The sequence below is a fragment of the Rissa tridactyla genome, chromosome 2 (assembly GCF_028500815.1).
Source record: "Rissa tridactyla isolate bRisTri1 chromosome 2, bRisTri1.patW.cur.20221130, whole genome shotgun sequence".
NCBI classification, from domain to species: Eukaryota; Metazoa; Chordata; class Aves; order Charadriiformes; family Laridae; genus Rissa; species Rissa tridactyla.
In genome coordinates, this window is record NC_071467.1 from 4,640,134 (window position 1) to 4,657,811 (window position 17,678).

A 17,678-nucleotide genomic window follows, 5' to 3' on the forward strand; every position below is an offset into this window, starting at 1 on the left:
CGGGAACAGCCCCAACACCTGCCCGCCGCCGGCCGCCTCTCCTCAGGTGGCGCCGCCGCCCGCGCCCCCCGCCCCTGGGGCGATGCCCCGTTCGCCCCCGTAGCCCGCCCGCCCGTCACCCTAGCAACGCCCCTCGCCCCCCCACCCCGCATGACCACGCCCCCTTCATGCATATTCATGACCCCCGGCGCGCGGGGAGGGGGCGGAAGCGGAAGCGGGAGACGGTTTCCGAGGAGCCCGGTATAAAGCGGCCGCTGGTGCCCGGTGTCGCCCGCCGTTCTCGTGCCGCCCTGAGGGACGTCACCCCTCCCTCCCCCCCTCCCCTGGCCGCCGCGGCCACCTCCCGGCACTGCCGCCGCCTCCCCCGCCCGCCGCACGGAGCAGGTCCCGGGTGCAGGGGGAGACCCGGGGGCAGGTAAGGGGGAGGGATCGGGGGTGGTTGGGCCTCGGGGGGGTTGTCGGTAAGAAGCGGTTGGGGAGTTGTGGGGTGAGGGATGTGGGCTGGTGAAGGTGAGGAAGAGTTTTGCTGAGGGAGGTGGGCTGGTGAAGGTGAGGAAGAGTTTTGCTGAGGGAGGTGGGCTGGTGAAGGTGAGGAAGAGTTTTGCTGAGGGAGGTGGGCTGGTGAAGGTGAGGAAGAGTTTTGCTGAGGGAGAGGAGGGGCTCGTGAAGGTGAGGCAGGGTTTGGGCTGAGGGAGAGGAGGGGCTCGTGAAGGTGAGGCAGGGTTTGGGCTGAGGGAGAGGAGGGGCTCGTGAAGGTGAGGCAGGGTTTGGGCTGAGGGAGAGGAGGGGCTCGTGAAGGTGAGGCTGTCAAGATGGGAAGGAGATGTGGGGGGAGATGTGAGGCTGCAGGGGGAGAAGGGGATGAGAAATGATGAGAGTGAGGTGAGGGAGACATGGGGCTACAGAGGTGGAAATTGGGAAGTGTTGAGCTCTGTGGTGAGGGCTTGGGCCAAAGGAGATGTTGGGCTGCAGTGGCTGGGAAGGGATGAGGAATGAATGGTAGGGTGAGTAAAGTGGGGTTGGAGAGGCTTGACTGATGTGTCTGGGATAGTGAGTCATAATGAAGTGAAGATGGGATGAGAAAGAGGTGTCCCTTTGGGACTATGTTGAGCGGTGAGTATGCTGGAAGAGGACTTGACAAAAGGTCTAAAGATGGGAATTAATATAGCTTTTCAAACTATTAAAGTTTGCTAGTCTGCCATTTGAATAATTCCACACTTAATCTGTAACCTGATCTCAATGCTTTACCATAAAACGGTTCAGTCTCACCTCACCTAGTCTGATCTGATGGTGGGAGAGTACTGGGGAAGAAATTACTTAGTGCTTAACTCTCACATCTCCCATGAAAGCTGCAGTTTTCCTTGAGATCATCTTATTGGTGATTTGCAGCTCTAGGATGCCCTAATTTATCACCTTTAGCAGGTGCAGAAACTGTGTTTGACCTTGAAAAATACTGTCCCTATGGGGCAGTTCTCTGTAGTGACTGGCCTCCAGTATAGAGGAAAAAAAAGAGGGGAGGAAAAGATGTAGCCAAGGCTCCAGCAGTGGGTGTAGTCAGTGAATCAATGTTGCCAGAGCTTGGCTAATACAGTGAATTACAAATGGTAAAGGGTAGGAAAGCTATTGCAGGATGTTGAGTGTTGGACAGAGGAGGTGATTTCTCCTTCAGGAAAGGAGACGTGTTACAAGAAGTGGACCTACAGGGGGTAGACAGCACAAAGTACAGAGCACAGAGAGATAACTGCAACATTATGAGGATTTATGAGAAGAAATTGCACTGTTGCAGCATGTATCCTTACTGCTCTGTAAAAACTGCTCTGCTATGATCTGCGTCATGTTCCACTGCCTTGATCAGACACTGCTACTAAAATATTTAATGAAATACGGCTTGAGCAGGCACTTGAGCCCAAAGAAAGCAAGAAAGAGCTGGTGAATACTTTGTTTCCTTCCAGAAGTCAGGCTTTTTTTGTAAATATCTGGCAGAAGTGGTTGCTGATGTGATTGCACTGACCTAGCTTGTATATGCCTTCTTCCTCCACACCCGTATTGCAAAAGATAAGGTCTCTCTTGCTTGGTTTGTTTAATGATTATACTGGATTGATGAAATGTTCAACAGGCCTAATTTTTCCCTTACTAAATAAGGAAAAGGGCTTCAGATAACAGATTCAGGTATTTAGTTGACACTCTGGCTATAAATGCTTCTAAAGTACTTTTTACTGTAAGCTTGAAAAGCTGACACTACCTTAAGCTCCTAAAACTGCATCCAGTAGTCTCTGGGGCATCCAAAAACATCTATGAGTTCCCCTGTCTGTCAAAGGTAGTAGCAGCTGCTGTCTTGGAAGTGAGACCTTCATTCCTATATTAATTGAGATTAAATTGAGTATTTAAGGGAGTTTTCATGACAAAATAATAATTTACATGATGTAATGGATGGGATCAGTGGAACAACTTCTATTTTAGTTAGCTATTTGTAATATCAGAGGCCAGTTTACATGGGTTGGCTCATGTCTCTCTGAGCAAGGAAATAATTGCAGTTCTTACACTCAGTTATGTATGACAGAGGCATCTTCAGTAAAACTGAAAACGTATGGTTCTATAGATAACATGCATTACGCAAGAGGGTAAACTCCTGCAGGAACCTGCTGCTCTCTGGGAGTTTGTCATTGAGAAAGGAATGAGCAATATCTGCTGATGGGATCTTGTTTGAATGCTGTGAGGACTGCTTGTAATTGAAAGCAAGCCTCTCCCTCAAAGCTGAAATGTCTTAGCAGTTCAGTCTGTTTTAAATACACTTGTATTGTGCTGCTTTAAGCTGTTGAGGGAGGATGTCTTCTGCTGGGGGTGTCCTTCATTAGTGGTGAGAAGGTGGTTAGAAGACTGACTTAGCTGGTGAACTTGCTGCTCCTTCTGTGTCATGTTACAACAAAATTAGTGAAGTGCAACTTCATTCATGTGCCTTTTCAGTGGGGCAGCACAAGTGGAATATTTACATGGCTTCCAATGAAGCATGGTGTAATTCTACTAAAACAATACACATACCTGTATGTCCAAGTACATGTGACCTAAATTTTTCAAGCTGAAGCAAATATGTAACCTATTTGAGGAGCTTTCTAAAGCAACTGCCTTTATTCTGCCATGTGGAAATACAGGCTCTGAGGAGCTTAGAGAACACAGGCTGAATTTGGACCCATCTCACAAGGCTGTGACCTCAAAGGTTAATTACGTTTAAACTCACTCCAGTCCTGGATTCACTGAGAGTTAGAAAGTTAGATCTTGGTAATTTAATATTGCTCTGCTTGTGTGCTAAGGCTGGAATGTGTGGACTCTGCCCCTGTATAAACTTGTTTTAAATGGATCATTCCTAAAAGCTATGAGAATACTAACATTGGGTGGTACCTGTGGAGTATGACACCAGTGAAACTGCATCTAATGTTTGAAAAACCTTCTTAAGTCAAAATGTGTTGCCAACTGAGCAGCTTACAAAAGATGCTTAAGCTTTGAGAGGCATCCTATAAAAGGCTAGGTGGGAAGCTGATGGCTGAAATGACCTACTAGCTGCTAGGTAATGCCTGCAGTTGTGAATACAGTTGCATGTAACACTTCTGTATTTTCACCAGACACTAATTTAAGCAATAAACAGTTCATTTACACCATAGCATTTGATCATGTCTAGCTTAATCTCTAAACTCTGCCTGTGATGTACTGCAGTTGTTCTTAGTCGAACATCTCATGACTTCAAGCTTCAATTCCTAGAGTAGGCAGCCAGTTTTGCCCACACTATGTGGGCATCTCTGCTTGTTGTGTTAGGCAAAAGCAGTGAAATCCTTTCATATTGCCCATCACAAGAAGCTGCAGCTGGCAGGGGTTTTTTGAGCTTAACTAGCAGTCTGTACCTCTGCTGTTGCTCCTAATAGTAAAAGCCACCCTAAAATACTTGCATCAAATGATCAAGCAGTGTGTGAGCAACAGTGCACATGCAGTGGTGTCACACTTAAGATAAAAACAAGCTTCACTTGCACTTAAGACTGACTATAAAGTGATGGTTAGTGTAAAAGCATGCTGAACAGAGGCAAAGCTACTCCAGTTGAAATGGGGCTTTCCAGCTGATCTGCCAGGAGAGATGCTGTGGAAGTGTTGAGGCTGTCGAGTGATGGAGGGGGAAGCTTTAGCAGCTTGCACAGTTACTGGTGACATGAAGAACTGTTTGTGCTGCATTTTAGTTTTGCAAGGGTCATCCCCATAACCTTTACCAGTAATACTTGCAAGATCCCAGGCTGTAACCTATTCTAGCTATAGGCATAAGATTCATTAAAACTATGTTGACAATGCCTTGTGTGCAGTTGTTTCAGTTAGAGAAGGCTTAACTATTCTGTCCTTCAACTTGCAGCACATTGTCAGCCTTATTAACCAGCTTCTATTCAACAGTGTGGTTAACTCAGGGAATACAGAGTGCACTAGTTGTCACTTGGCTTAATATACCAGTGTTAAACTGACACGAGTGTTTGAAACAGTAATTTTCCTAAGCAGAACATTACTTCTGCCTAATGACTGCTTTAATGAGTCTAATAAATGCACAGCTCTGCTAGAAAGTTTAACTTGCCATACAGAAGCAGAAAATACAAATGATTCTGGCAAATCCAGTTGCCAGAAAGTTGAAGCAGAATACCTGCTGTTGGGATGAGTGACACCATGTGTGTGGCTTGACAAGTAACTGGTGTTTCAGTTTGAGTCGCCCTCCAGACAGTAGATCCTGGACACCCCAGAAACCAAGCCTAGAAGCAGACAGTGTTAAGCTGTGGAGCTCTGTGCTGTGAACTAAAGACTCTATGTGCTTTTGGTAAGCTGCTGCTGGTCAGGTGACTGTTTTGTGGTCAGCAGCTTATCAGTTACCCACACATCTTACATTTGAGTCACAGCCCTACTCCGAGTAACCACCCAAAAACTTCCACTGGTAAAGGATATTATGTCCCCCAGCTGGGACTGTGAGGGTTTCTTGAATCCTAGTGCTGAGTAGTTATTGCTATCTTTAATAAACTGGTTATTCTGTTATGCTTCTGTATGATAGTTCACTCCGCTCAGAGTGGAATGAGATACTCTGCATGAAAAAGAGCTGAGTTCATGCTATTAAATCTAGACCTCCAATAGAGTTGCTGGAGACTGAATTTGCCTCAAGTTAAAAGCTGAACTTGAGGCATCTCAGCAATGGATTCGGAGCACTGCAGCGTCTGAGTCACTGAGTGGTTTGTGTGCTGTGAACTGCCATCTTAGGGAAACTGGCACACAGTAGCTTAACTAAAGCCCCTTAGCACTGGTATTTCCAACAAGTGCTGTAAAGTCATTTAGACTGCAACTGGCATACTGCATTGTAACAACTTGGGAGAAGCAGCCAGGTTTTCTCATCAAACTTGCTCTTGGCCAGTGGCTCTGGCAAGCATCAGGACACAAGGCTTTCCCTAGGTAATAGTTTGGTTTAGCTTAGGAGCTGCTTCTGACCTTGGCTTGGCTCTTAGTCGGTTTGAACATGAATCTCAATATATAGGTGATGAGAAGTTAGTCTCCACAATATGGACAACTAATAAAACTCTTAATACCCAGTTAGAGCTGAGGAAGACTTCCTTTCTAGGACTCTCATCTGTGAAGGGTATAGGCTATTAAACTATAGTTTCTTTAGCTTTAGGACACCTGGCTGGCTTGACACTTCAGACTTGCAAGTCTCTCTTGTAGTGTTATGTGAAGACAGGCTAATCTGGGGGCTTGAGGAAGTGGAAGTGGACAGAGACCTACATTCCTTGCAAGACTGAAATTGTCAGTCAATAGCTGCTCTTCATGTAGCAAGGCATAAAAGGGTAGGAGGTAAAACTTAGCCCTCAGGAATAGGCTGAAGATGCTTTTAAAAAATCTTAGCAGTGTTTAAACAGCAGCAGGAAAGCATTACCTCTGAACTGTTTTGCTAAACTATATGAGGTGGATTTTATCAGTGTTCTTGGGAGATCAAGACTGGTGCTCTTAGCAGAGTGGAGAGAGAACCTAGTTTCCTCATCTCATTTTAAATGAGAGCTCTAATGGTTTTGTAACTGAAATTTAAACCAGTGTTATGCTGACCCTGCATATTTTCTATCCTCTGCTGGCTCGCCTGGAGTACTTCTGCATGCAGTATAGTTCATTTATTTTGGAGACTTGAAAACAAGCCATTATCACCCTTTGGTGCCAGACAAATAAATGATCTAACTGGGGGCTGAACCCAAAGCACTGTTTTTATGAAAACACAACTGCATGTCACGTTTATCAACTTCATTCTGTCCTTGAATATATGATCAGTCTTCCTGGACCACATCCAGAAACCAGTGGCTTAACCCAACAAGCGATGACTACAGAACAGTCAGATTTTTATGCCACTTAATTTCCTATCATCACTTATACACAGCAAGTGGTCTTCCAGAATACACTTAGTCTGAGTGCTGTTTAACCTACAGCTTGCTTATCAATCATATGGGAGTACAAATAGGAGGAACAGGAATCAACTGTTTAAAATAGTCCCAATGCTGGATCTCTTGCTTCCAGGTAAAAAGAGGTTTTGGGTTGTGTTTGGTGGGCTTTTGGTGGCTTTGTTTTTTTTTTGGTGGGGAGGGAGAAGGCATGCCTGCAGGGTAAAAAATGCTCCTCCCCTTTTACAAGGGGAATATCTGAGCAAGTACACTGGCCTGTGCAGTCTGGCTCTGGGTACTCCCAGAGGAGTGATTTGACAGTCTGAACTATTGCTCCTTAGAGTAGTGTGGCTGGCCAGCTAACTCCCAAGAGTTCAAAAAAAATAACCCAAAGCAAATGAACAACTTGCTTTAACACTAACACATCTAGTGCACATGTCCTGTTTGCTGTCTGAAATGTATCTGGGGGAATCGGCTCATGATGTAGGCTTGTTCTTTTTCTTGGCTCTTGTTCTGCTTCTAACTTGGGTGTAGAGAGGGAGAAGGCTTACGCTTTTCAGAGGAGGAGTTATCCTGATTGTTTCCAACACCATAGTGCTTCTGTGGCTCTGTCAGCTGTTCACATTTGTTGTCACATCCTTAAAGTCAAAACACTTAGCTCCTTCAATGGGATGAAAAGGGGAGTGATCTGACACTTACTTTTACCCTTTGTGCTCCTACAATTATTGCTGGTCTTACAGTTGGAGCTTTTTTCCTGCTGCCTTGCTTTCAAATCACCTCTCCAATTCGTCATCTCTCAGGTATGGCCTGTTCAAAACTCACTATGCAGCTGCACAGCAGCTGGAGTCTACTGGAGAAATGGCATTGAACCGGATAACATGTGTCCTCTTCCAGATGGTCACTCTGAGATAGTTTGTGTGACAATTCAGGATGCCATTTGAAAATAAGCCTTTTGACCCTATATTACTAGTGGGATCTCTAATCTTCTCTGTATGCATATGAGCTGGACTGGAGTGCTAGATAGAAGTATATCTACCATGGCCTCTCAAGTGTGTAGTAGTCCCCAGTTAAGCTGTATATGAAAGTGTTTGGGTTCCCATCCAGTGAGGCTTGTGTTAGAATCTTCCATAGATGCCTGTTCATCTAGTGGGCTTGATATTAAATTGTTAGTAATTCTTTTACTAGTTGGGAAGATGGAAGATATTGTGGGCAAGTAATAGTCTTTGGTGTGATGACTTAAGATAGAGCCTTACTACTCTGTCTCAGGGTGTTCTTAGCCTGTTTGTGGCTAGATTTAATTAATATCACTTTGTCCTCTGAAACATCAGGCTTTAGGTGATGTTCAGTATAAACTTGACTCTGTACTCCTTGAACAGATTTCTTTGCATCTTCTTGCCTCTGCACAAGTCACTTCATGGAAAGCTACACTTACACTGGGGGGGAAAAAAAAAACAAAACCCAAAACCAACAAACTGCAACACCAAACCCCAGTGCTCAATAACTGCAAGCTACTAAACATACACGTTCAGCAGACTACAAGCTTTCAGCTTGTTCCAGCAGCCCAACACTGCACAGTATTTCCCTGAGCTGCACTTAGCTCTCTCTTCCTCACTAACTATGCTCCCAAATTAACACTTTTTCCGAGAGATCAGTTCCAGTTCTGCGTTAGGGCTGGTTACTGAATAACTGGTTGTAAAGAATGCCTAAATTTATCATTGGTACAATAAAAGCTACGCTGTTCCCTTAACTTCAGCCTCTTTCAGAAGCTTTTGGTCAGCAGACTCACTGTCTGTGTGGCTTTGTAAGGAGTCTGTGTAGATATTTCTAAATATGTCACTTTCAGGATCCTTCAGTGAACTTGACAACAAGTTGCCTTGATTGTGGATCACAACCTCATTCTGCCTACGGGGAATTTACTAATTGATGTGTCCGTGACGGCTTTCACTGATCTTTGAAGTTTTAGGGCCTTTCTCACTGAAAAAGCCATAGGCTGGTAAGTGGCCGGTGGTCAAACATCTCTACTAGAGCAAGCTTTAATTCCCTAAATAGCAATTACTGTATTAAGACTGAATATATACACCATAGCTTACAAAAGACAAGTTCTTTAAGTGAGCAGGGAATAAGGCTTCAGCATTATATGCAGAAATTACTGCAGTCCAAATCATTTGGAGTTCTTGCCTCTAGAAAATGGGATAAGAAGGCTGCTGCAGTTCTGTGCTTCAAGTGTTCTTGGTAAAATTGGTTTGTATTTGGAAAAAGAAGTCTGAGCTAGAGGTGTTCTAGGAGAGGTGTTGGTAGTAGTTCCCCAAGCTTTAATACTAAGGGTATACGGTCTAGTAAGGGTGGAGTCTAGTGTTAATGTGTTTAAATACTTCAGCTCTGTATTTATAGCATCTCCACCATGCAATATAGTGTCCATCTTGCATCTAAATTAGCATGGTCAGGGTGCAAGTATGGTGCAAATGAAAGCAACACTTTGTTTATCTCCAGTAGCAGCATTCAGTTCATTAATATTGCATCTACCTGTAACTTGGAAAATGAGTGGAAGCCTGCCAGTGACAAATATTAAATAAAAATAGATCCTTTATTTTTTTACTTCAGTGACTGTCCACCATCCTGTCTAGTTCTTACCTTGTGTGGTTATGCTAGTGCTGTTATAATGCTTCATTTTCTTGGTCCCTGTTGATGTAGGGATTAAATAACTTCCTTTTTAATTGTCTGGGTAATAGTGATATCTTTTCAAATAAAAATAATACTGGCCAATTCTTGGCATTCACTGAAGAAATTTTTTAAATGTTGGACTAGGCTGAGAGCAAAGGAGGAAGCCAAGGATGGAAACTTCCCGACTCCATTGTATCTGATAAAGCAGGCAAAAGCCCACAATTTTCCTTCATTAACTTGTTAGTCTCTCAGGAAAAACTGTAGCCCTGTAAGTTGTTCGGTGTGAGCAGCTAAGACTAAAAGCTACACAAGTCTGTCTTTTTGCCTCTGAAAGGGTTTAGGCTTGTAATAATGCTGCCACCCTTCCAACCTTGCAGGAAAGAGTGAAAGTATAGAAGGCTTACATGACTGTTGAATACATCTCAAATTATTTATATCTGGGCTTGTAGCCTAGTGTTAGATCTGCATTCCCCAGACTTTTAAGTGGAAGGTTGGGCATAGACTTAAACAAAAAAAAAAACCTGAAAGCCTGGGTAGCTTTTCTCGTTAGTTAGTGCAGAGTTTCACTTTGCATGGCATGTGTGGGGGGGATGTATCCAAAGTGACAGCCAAGCATCACTGTTTGTTTGTGATCTAGTGGGATTTGGAGTATGGCTTTAGTGTATAACTGCCAATGCTCCTGAAACCAGCTCAATCACAGCAAATGGTAGTCACACCTGTTCCTCGTGGTAGGAAGTCTTTAATAGAAAGCATGTAAGAAGGCAAGTACATGTGTTCAGTTTATTTGCTGTCCAGCAAAGAAATTTGGGATCAGGCCACTCAAGATCCTACCCAGATGTGGGTATGTCACCCCATGTGTGTCCTAAAGTAAAGGAGTCTGGTTTGATTGCACTATTTTCTTCTGGGGGAATTAACATTTCATACTGAATGTGGGCAACTTGTGTCTATGCTAATTTCAGTTCCATGTTTTGAAGGCTGATCACACTTTATTTACAGAGGTTTGCACTCCGTTCCAGTGGAGACTTAAGCCTGGCTGAAGCTTATTGTTAGAGGACGAGTGATCTTCCATTGGGGAAAATACAGGATATAGTTGCACATTTTATATTCATCCTGTTTCTCCAGACTTCATGTATGAGGAGTGGTGAGCAAGGGCATACTAAGTCCTCGGAGGTGAGCTGAGAAGGTTTTCCTAGCCAAAACCTTTTTGGGTTATCTGCAGTCAGTGCAAACTGCAGGGTGTGTAAATAGGAAGAACTTTATAGACACCATGTGAATTCTCTTCCTGCAGGATTTTTTTTCCTAGTACATCAATACTTTGTTGTCCCCTAACTGTCTATCCCAGTTAAGTAAACTGAAGCTCACTGCACCTTGACTGAAAACCAGAATGGAAGCTATGGATAGTAGTGTGTCACATCATGGCTTTTTCAATGTGGAATTGCAACTTAAAAGTTTAAGTATCTTTTGGCTTAAAAATAAAGGCTTAAAACAAAATGGAAGTGACCTTTTGAACTATGGCTGGTTTACTATATGGTGATCTGTACTTCTCCACAGAAGTTCTTGGATCAAAAGCCTGCCTATTTATTTTGCGGAAATGTAATTATAGAGTAAATACGTCACACTTAAAAATTTGCTACTGGAAGAACAAAAACTTAAAGCTCTTACAGGATAATAAATGCATTTCACTTAAATGAGATAACAGGGATGTGTTGCCCCCGTTTTGTCTATTAAACCTTGACTGCTACACAAAGCAACATTAAGGTATTTCAAGTCTATTTAGGCTCTTAAAACCTAAAACATTTAAGTATGTTATGCTTAACTGCTCATTGCTTTAATCAAATCTTATTCCTCCCAAAAATCTGGATCTGGCAGGGGATTGTTCAAACAGTAAACACATTAGTTTATTGCATAAGCTGGTACTGTAATTGGAAAAGTAAAATGACTAAGCACAGCATTCTCAGTAAAGCTGCCAAAATGAAATACAGCCCAGAAGGACAAGCTACACTTTTCATTAAAATAGGCTTCAACAACCATGAAATTCTTCACCCTAAGGGCTTCCTCGCTCTAATGTAAAATGTCAAATACCTCCATGCGTTGATCAGTAACTTGCATCCACTTCAAGATCTTTGTTAGTCAAATACTAAATGTACTTTCTTGTTCACATGCTATGAGAACCGAATAGTTTTCTTCCTCAGCTTCCTGTGTTATCACTGCAGGCGCAAAACTACACGTGCGGCACATGTAAATGTCTGTGCCCTTGTGCAACTCTGCAGCAAGGCAACTGTGCATGAGCTCAGAATTGAAGATGCAATAATTGAGCAACCTCAAGCTTCTAGAGCCATCAGAAAGTCGTCAATGAATATTGCAAGGAAGAAGTGAAACCTGCTTGTTGTCTGTCTCACCATGGGTAATAATAATTCTGTTACTGAGGACACATAGAGAATATGCTGTAATCCTCCTGGTTACAGCTTGGCCCAAACATTACTTCTCTGATGGAGAGATCATGTTTGAAACCTACTGACAAGCCTTACTTTGTTTAAATAAGTAGAATAATCTCATGCCCTTCAGACTTTTAGTCATGCTTTCTGGCTCTTGTCCTTTCTATTTCCTCTCCCAGCTTTTTCTAGTTGGCTCAGTCTGTTTACGTACAGCATGCTTTGCTCACTGAAATGTTCAAGTTGAATGTTGTTGTGCTCGATGAGGAATCATTAGTCATGTGAGGTGATCCTCACCTCTACTATAACATTAGGACAAAAGTAAGAATATTTACTTTCAACAGGATACTGACTTGGGTTTTCCTTCTCTGCTGTAATCCATAGTTTTTTCCTGAAAAATGTGTAATCCCTTCTCCAGTTAACCATGCTAGCAGGAACAGTGTTTGAGTAAGTATTTCCAGTTTATTATTATATTTTTTTATTTCACTGTCCTTTGCAGTCTTTGCAAACCTCTGTTCACCAGTCTGACCTGGATTACTCTGCCAGTTGCTCAAAGCCTCATTCACTTAATATTTTTGGTTTGCCTGCTCTTTACAGCCATATACTTTAAACAGGTATAGCACTTCAAATACTTCGGACTAATATGTACATCAGTATATCAAGGTAATTTTTTTGTCTGCTCTTTGAGGATTTAGCCAAGTACATGGTAAAGTTCTTCCTTAACCTGAATGACAAGTTTGTTAATTCTGATAAAGTGTTGCCTGTAAACACCTTGCAAACAGTAAGGGAACCAGCCCAAAGCAGCAAAATAATTCGGGGCAAATATGCCATCCCTTATCAACTCCATGTGTGATAAATGGATTTAGCTAGCTCTGATGTTAGGGAAAGGAAACCTCTAAGTATTAACAATCTTCATGGGAACTGGGTTGCAAGCCAAGCCGTTATCTTGTACCAGAATAAACTGATAAGAGAAAGTATTCGGTTAGAAGTAGAGCAGTTCTTTAAAGAAATAGGCTGAAGACCTGAAACTCTTTTGAAAAGATAAGGTAATATTATGCAGTATTCATTCAAGTACTTGACTTTGGTTTTGCAACTTCAACTCATCCCTTTTTGTTTTGGGTATTATGGCTGTCCTCCTGTTCCCCCCCACAAATGTGAGCCCATGATTTCCTCCGTACTACAAACGTAAAGCATCTCTTCAGAAAGTTATCCAGTCAAAAACACCTAGCAGTTTCAACTAGGTGCATGTGTGCTCACATCGTACTTCATCTGACCTCTGCATGTGATGAGTGATGCTTATTGCTTGGCTTGCTGCTGTGGGCAGTTGTCATCATCTCTTGGAAGACAAACATCAAGTCAGTTTTGAAAATGGAGAAATTAGTATATTATAGCAAGCAGAAGCCACTGAGAGTTGATCAGGAGTGACAGATCGGGGAGCTGGAAAGGTAACATCTTGAATACTGTAAGGTCAGGCTCAGCTTTCCAGAGGAGCAGCGTGAAGACTCTGTATCCGTTATACTTTTAGGATCAGAGAACAGAAAGCAATGAAAGCTTAAAGCAAAGAGCTGAGTGCCAAAGAGTAGAGGCTAAAGATCTTGTACCAATATGTCTTCTACCATACAAGAGAGCAGCAGAGGTGAAGCCAGACTGAATGTGAGTGGAGCAATGTGAGGAAAAGCCAGTGGTGCAACTGCAATCTTTATGGAGCATAATAAAGGTGTGTGGATGACAGAAGATAAATGGAGAGCTATTTAACTATCTTCATGAAGCCCACACTATTCCTCTGTGTTATTATTCGAGAATGGTCTAATAGTTTAGAGAAGGCTTCTGTCAAACTGTTCAAATATTCATAGATCAGCTCTCAACTTGGTCAGTTCTTACTCTGATATGTTCTGTGAATAGCCATACAGCCTCTGAGATAGGAGGTCCCTTAATAACATTGGGCGCATGTTAGACTAATCATAAAGACAACCCCAAGCAGACGTTGCTGTTCCTGTTTATTGTTTGGATCAACACAACATATTTCACTTGCTAATCTTCAACCTATAGTTGGTGTGCATTTTAAAAAAATGTAAAGGTGATGCTCAATGTCTTCATCTATATTCACTTGACCAGTGCTGGGGTCCTGAATTTTAAGTTGTAGCTGTGACTTACATTGGAAGTTTACTCTTATATTTAAAGTATACTCTTATATACGCTCTGAAGATGGCTTACACCAACTGCATGTGTATTTTGGTGTCTCTTTAAACAATAAAGGCACAAAACCAAACCTATTTCGTCAGGTGTTCACGTTGCTACTTCTGTCGCTGTCTCCCAACTGAATTTCCCACTTGGCTTCAGACTTCAGGATCTATCTAGGTTAATAGAATGAAGAAAAAAATATTGCTTCTTCTGACTCCAGTGAATGCATTTCTGAGTAGAGGATCTGATGATGCCTTTCTGAGGATACTAGATGCCTAGTAGGATAACCTGCCATCTCAGCTGTTGCACTTCAGTATTGTGCTAGTCTGTGTACTGAAATTCTGGCGTTTCCCTCATTGTCCTGCTCTTCTCCTCTCTGCTTTTAGTGCCTGTAAGTATTAATGCAGCTCTACCTACCTACAGAAATACCTGTGATACTATCTGACCACAAATTCATTCTGCCTCTGAGAATGATCTGGAAAGGTACTCTAGCTGGTATGCAATTAGCTGTGCATAAAGAAACAACCACTAGATTAGCTTTGTTTTCTAAACAATCAATCATGCTTGCATAGGCTGAACTTCCACTACCATGTTCTCTATGCCAGCAGCCCTGCACCTAGAAATGACTTAAGTGCAATCACTTTGAATCATTCAGCTAAATAAATGTTCACTTTAAATACCCTTTTTAAGCAAATAAACTCTCCTCACATTGGAAGATGCCAGTCTAGTCCAGTAGAAACTATTGCTACAATATTTTTTCCTTATGAACATTCAAGAAAAGGTCCTTCAGCATTGATTCACTGAGAGTGTTTTAGGTAATTTAAGGCTGCATATCTGACAATAACCTGCAACAGAAAATGCTTGTGAGATACTAGATGCTCTTCAAAAAGCATTTGCTGGTCTTTGGGAGGGGGGAAATAATAGTTCATAAGGCCAACTAACATTCAAGCTCATTAAATATAGATTAGTGTCCCTACTGCCTGTGTGGCCTACAGTGGTAGCCCTGGTTGGCTTATAACAAATAGTTATAGTACAGCTGACAAAATCCTTGTGGTGATTCCTCTGAACCACCCCACCCCTGGAAAATGTCTCTGTGGGGATTTAGAGGGGCACAAGATCCATACGATACGATCATACGATAATGCTTACAGTTGCGTGGATGAGATCTGTCCCCATACCCTAGTGCAGCTTTGTGCCTAAAGGATTCCTTAGGTCGTATGTAAAACTTCCCTGGAAGGATGGCAGTGGTATATTTTGCAGCAAACATACAGGAAAAAGCTGAGGGACTGACAGAGCATGTTCAAATTGACTGAATGTGGCAGGACTAAAGCTAGGCTGTGAGATGTCTTTGATTTTCACCAGACAGCTGTAAGAACTGCTGTAGTGATTGCAGATACAACAGCAGACTATTAAACCACTTCAGCTTTGGTACAGAACTGCTATGGGTCTTATCCCATAGCAATCCAGATGTATGCTGTTAAAATGGCATGGATGCTGGAGCTTGTGCATCCTGTAAGAGGAGAGTGGCTGACAGTCATTCCCAAATTAGGTAAAAACGCCAAAATCTGACAAGACTTTGCCAAGCTGTTTCATAGTTCTACAAAGTCACAAATGGAAGAGGTCTGTGTCCTCTAAATATTTCCCTGCTAGCAGGTCTTTATGTATCGAGTCCAACCGCCTCTTATTATTTTAGTGTGTGTGTCAGTAAATATCTTACCCTGCCAGTTCTAACAGGGTTACAGCTTGGCAAAACGCATTACTAAAATAGCATTCGTTCATAGTCCAAAATCAAAATATGCCCTGATCAAGCTGCTCTTAAATGTGGCCACCGGCTTTCTACAGGGCTGCTCTTAAACCAGCTGCCTCAATCATATTACTTGCACTAAAAATTTCTAAAACGGATTGTTTGTAAATACATTGTATTTGCCAAAGTGCTGTCTGTTCATTACCTGTATTTCTTTCTTCTAGAAGGTGTAACTCTTAAATGTTAGGTTTCGCCTACTTTGCTTAAAGTGCTCTTTTTGTAGAGGTTCTTACTGTATAGTTTTCGTAAACGTTGTAGATAAGGTCTGAAATCAGTGTGGTGATGCAACCCTTCTAAGCACTGATTCATCCATATTGTTTGCTGAACAGTATTCCTCTGGTATTCTTGAAATTTATAAACTTTATTAGTGATTTGTGTTACAAGGGGATTCTTCATTTTGGTTTTCTATCTTGCACCTTACTTAATGTGTGGGCTATGCATCACTGTTAGGCCTCTTCAAATGTTTATTTAAATAATTCAGAAACTAAATCAAGTAGCTATACTTCATGGCAATGAACATAAACATGTCGGTCATGCTGATATTTGGGACAGCAGGGATCTGGTCAAGTGCTCTAGCTGTACTTTTTATGAAGTGTGCTTACTCAACGCCTGTTTGTAATCGCTTGGGCTTCACAAGGGCAGGACTGAAAATGTTTACCAAAGGTGCTGCACCATAAAGCTGCTATTTTAACCTATAGCTGTTTCCTCCATTAGCACCACCTAACGCAGGGAAGGCTTGAGGTCAAGGGGCTGAAAAGCAGCTATTTTACCGCACCCTTTGCAGCACAGTTGCATTAGAGAAACAGGCAGGCCTCCTTGGATGCCAGGGAGGAAGTAAGTAAGAAATACAAATTTATCTCTAAATGCTTTTATTCCTCTTCTTTTTTTTTCCTCAATACAATAGTAGTCAGCTCCATTTAACGCCTTATCGGGGGATGTTAAAATATTTTTCTTGGCCCAGATGGAGGGAAGCTACGTGAAGCTGGGGTGGGGAAGAGGCAGAAGAGAAGGGATCTCTCTCCTTTACGCCGACAAGAGACAGTTTCCCGCAATCGTGCTGAATCAGTGCAGGCTCAAACTGCAGGTTAGGCTGGAAACGGCTGCTTATTGCCAGGCTATCACAGTGATGATGGGCCAGTTGATCTGCGAGTCCACTCAGAGAAGGCAAAATGAGAATATTTTGTGCAAGATGATATAATCAGTTATATATAGTTGTTTACAAACCCTTCGGAGAATCTGAAATGTGAGAAACCCTCTTCTGCCTTGTTTTGCTTTTTCTCTGAGGGAGTAATTATTTCCTCAGAGTTAGTAAAATCCGGCCAAAACCTAACTTCTTCATCTTTGTTGGAGGGTGAACAAAATTCTGTGGATGCTTTCAAAAGCTTACTTTAACAGAGTTTTCTGAGATAGAACGATGGTAATGCGTTTAGGGACTGGTAATTGGAGATAATTCCAATGAATTAGACTTTGCAGACGTTAATGATATGCTAGAGGAAGGCAGCTTATGAAGATCTATGCTGTGCTCTTTTTTGTCTTGATCTATTGAATAGCTTCTGTAATTGTCTAATACATATTCTGGCAGTATTTGGGTTTCTTAAGCATTTACAGCCTGAAGAAACCAGCCTGCAAATTTTCAGAGCAGTGAATATAATTAGTTCAAATATAATTACTTCAGTAAAGTATTGCGCTCTTCATCGTAGGTACAGTAACATCTGCAAGGAATATCTAACTTTGCATATACAGACTAAGTAATCGGTCCTGGCTTGACTATTTTTTATGGATGAATATTCATGCAAGACACACACGAGTCTCAACCTATTGGAGAAAGCATTGCTCATTCTGAAGAGTAATTTGCAAAAGGTTGCACTGGTATACTTCATTTCCCACACTGCAACTGGGAGGACAGCCTTGGTAAAAGAACTTGCAAAAAAAATGCTAGTGGCAACGATGCACCGATAGGATTATTCTTGCACCACCACTGGGTTAAACATTGTCCTTCCTTCTGCAGGAAGGTAAGATTGTTCCAGTTAATCCACTTGGTAATGTATTAAGATGTTCCCTGATGATAGCCTTAATTTTGTTTTCCTCTGTTGTCCTACTTCACTGAGACAGAGGGAATGAATCAATTTAATTCTGATGGGAGATAACTCTCATGTTCAACATGGTTTAAAAACT

General features: G+C 42.2%; 1 protein-coding gene across 6 annotated transcripts in view; it reads left to right on the forward strand.

Moving 5' to 3' along the window:
* The first annotated feature begins 247 nt into the window (after positions 1-247).
* The window catches only part of SLC45A4 (solute carrier family 45 member 4), a 67,238-nt gene continuing 49,807 nt past the window's right edge, over positions 248-17,678 (forward strand). For 3 of the 6 annotated variants that reach the window (XR_008464733.1, XM_054190438.1, XM_054190442.1), the window contains exon 1: positions 248-415. The gene's annotated coding sequence lies outside the window, so the exon portion shown is untranslated. Of the gene's footprint in view, positions 416-907; positions 8,419-8,472; positions 11,491-17,678 lie in introns of those variants that run through there. The other 3 variants (XM_054190440.1, XM_054190441.1, XM_054190439.1) reach the window with 3 other exon arrangements.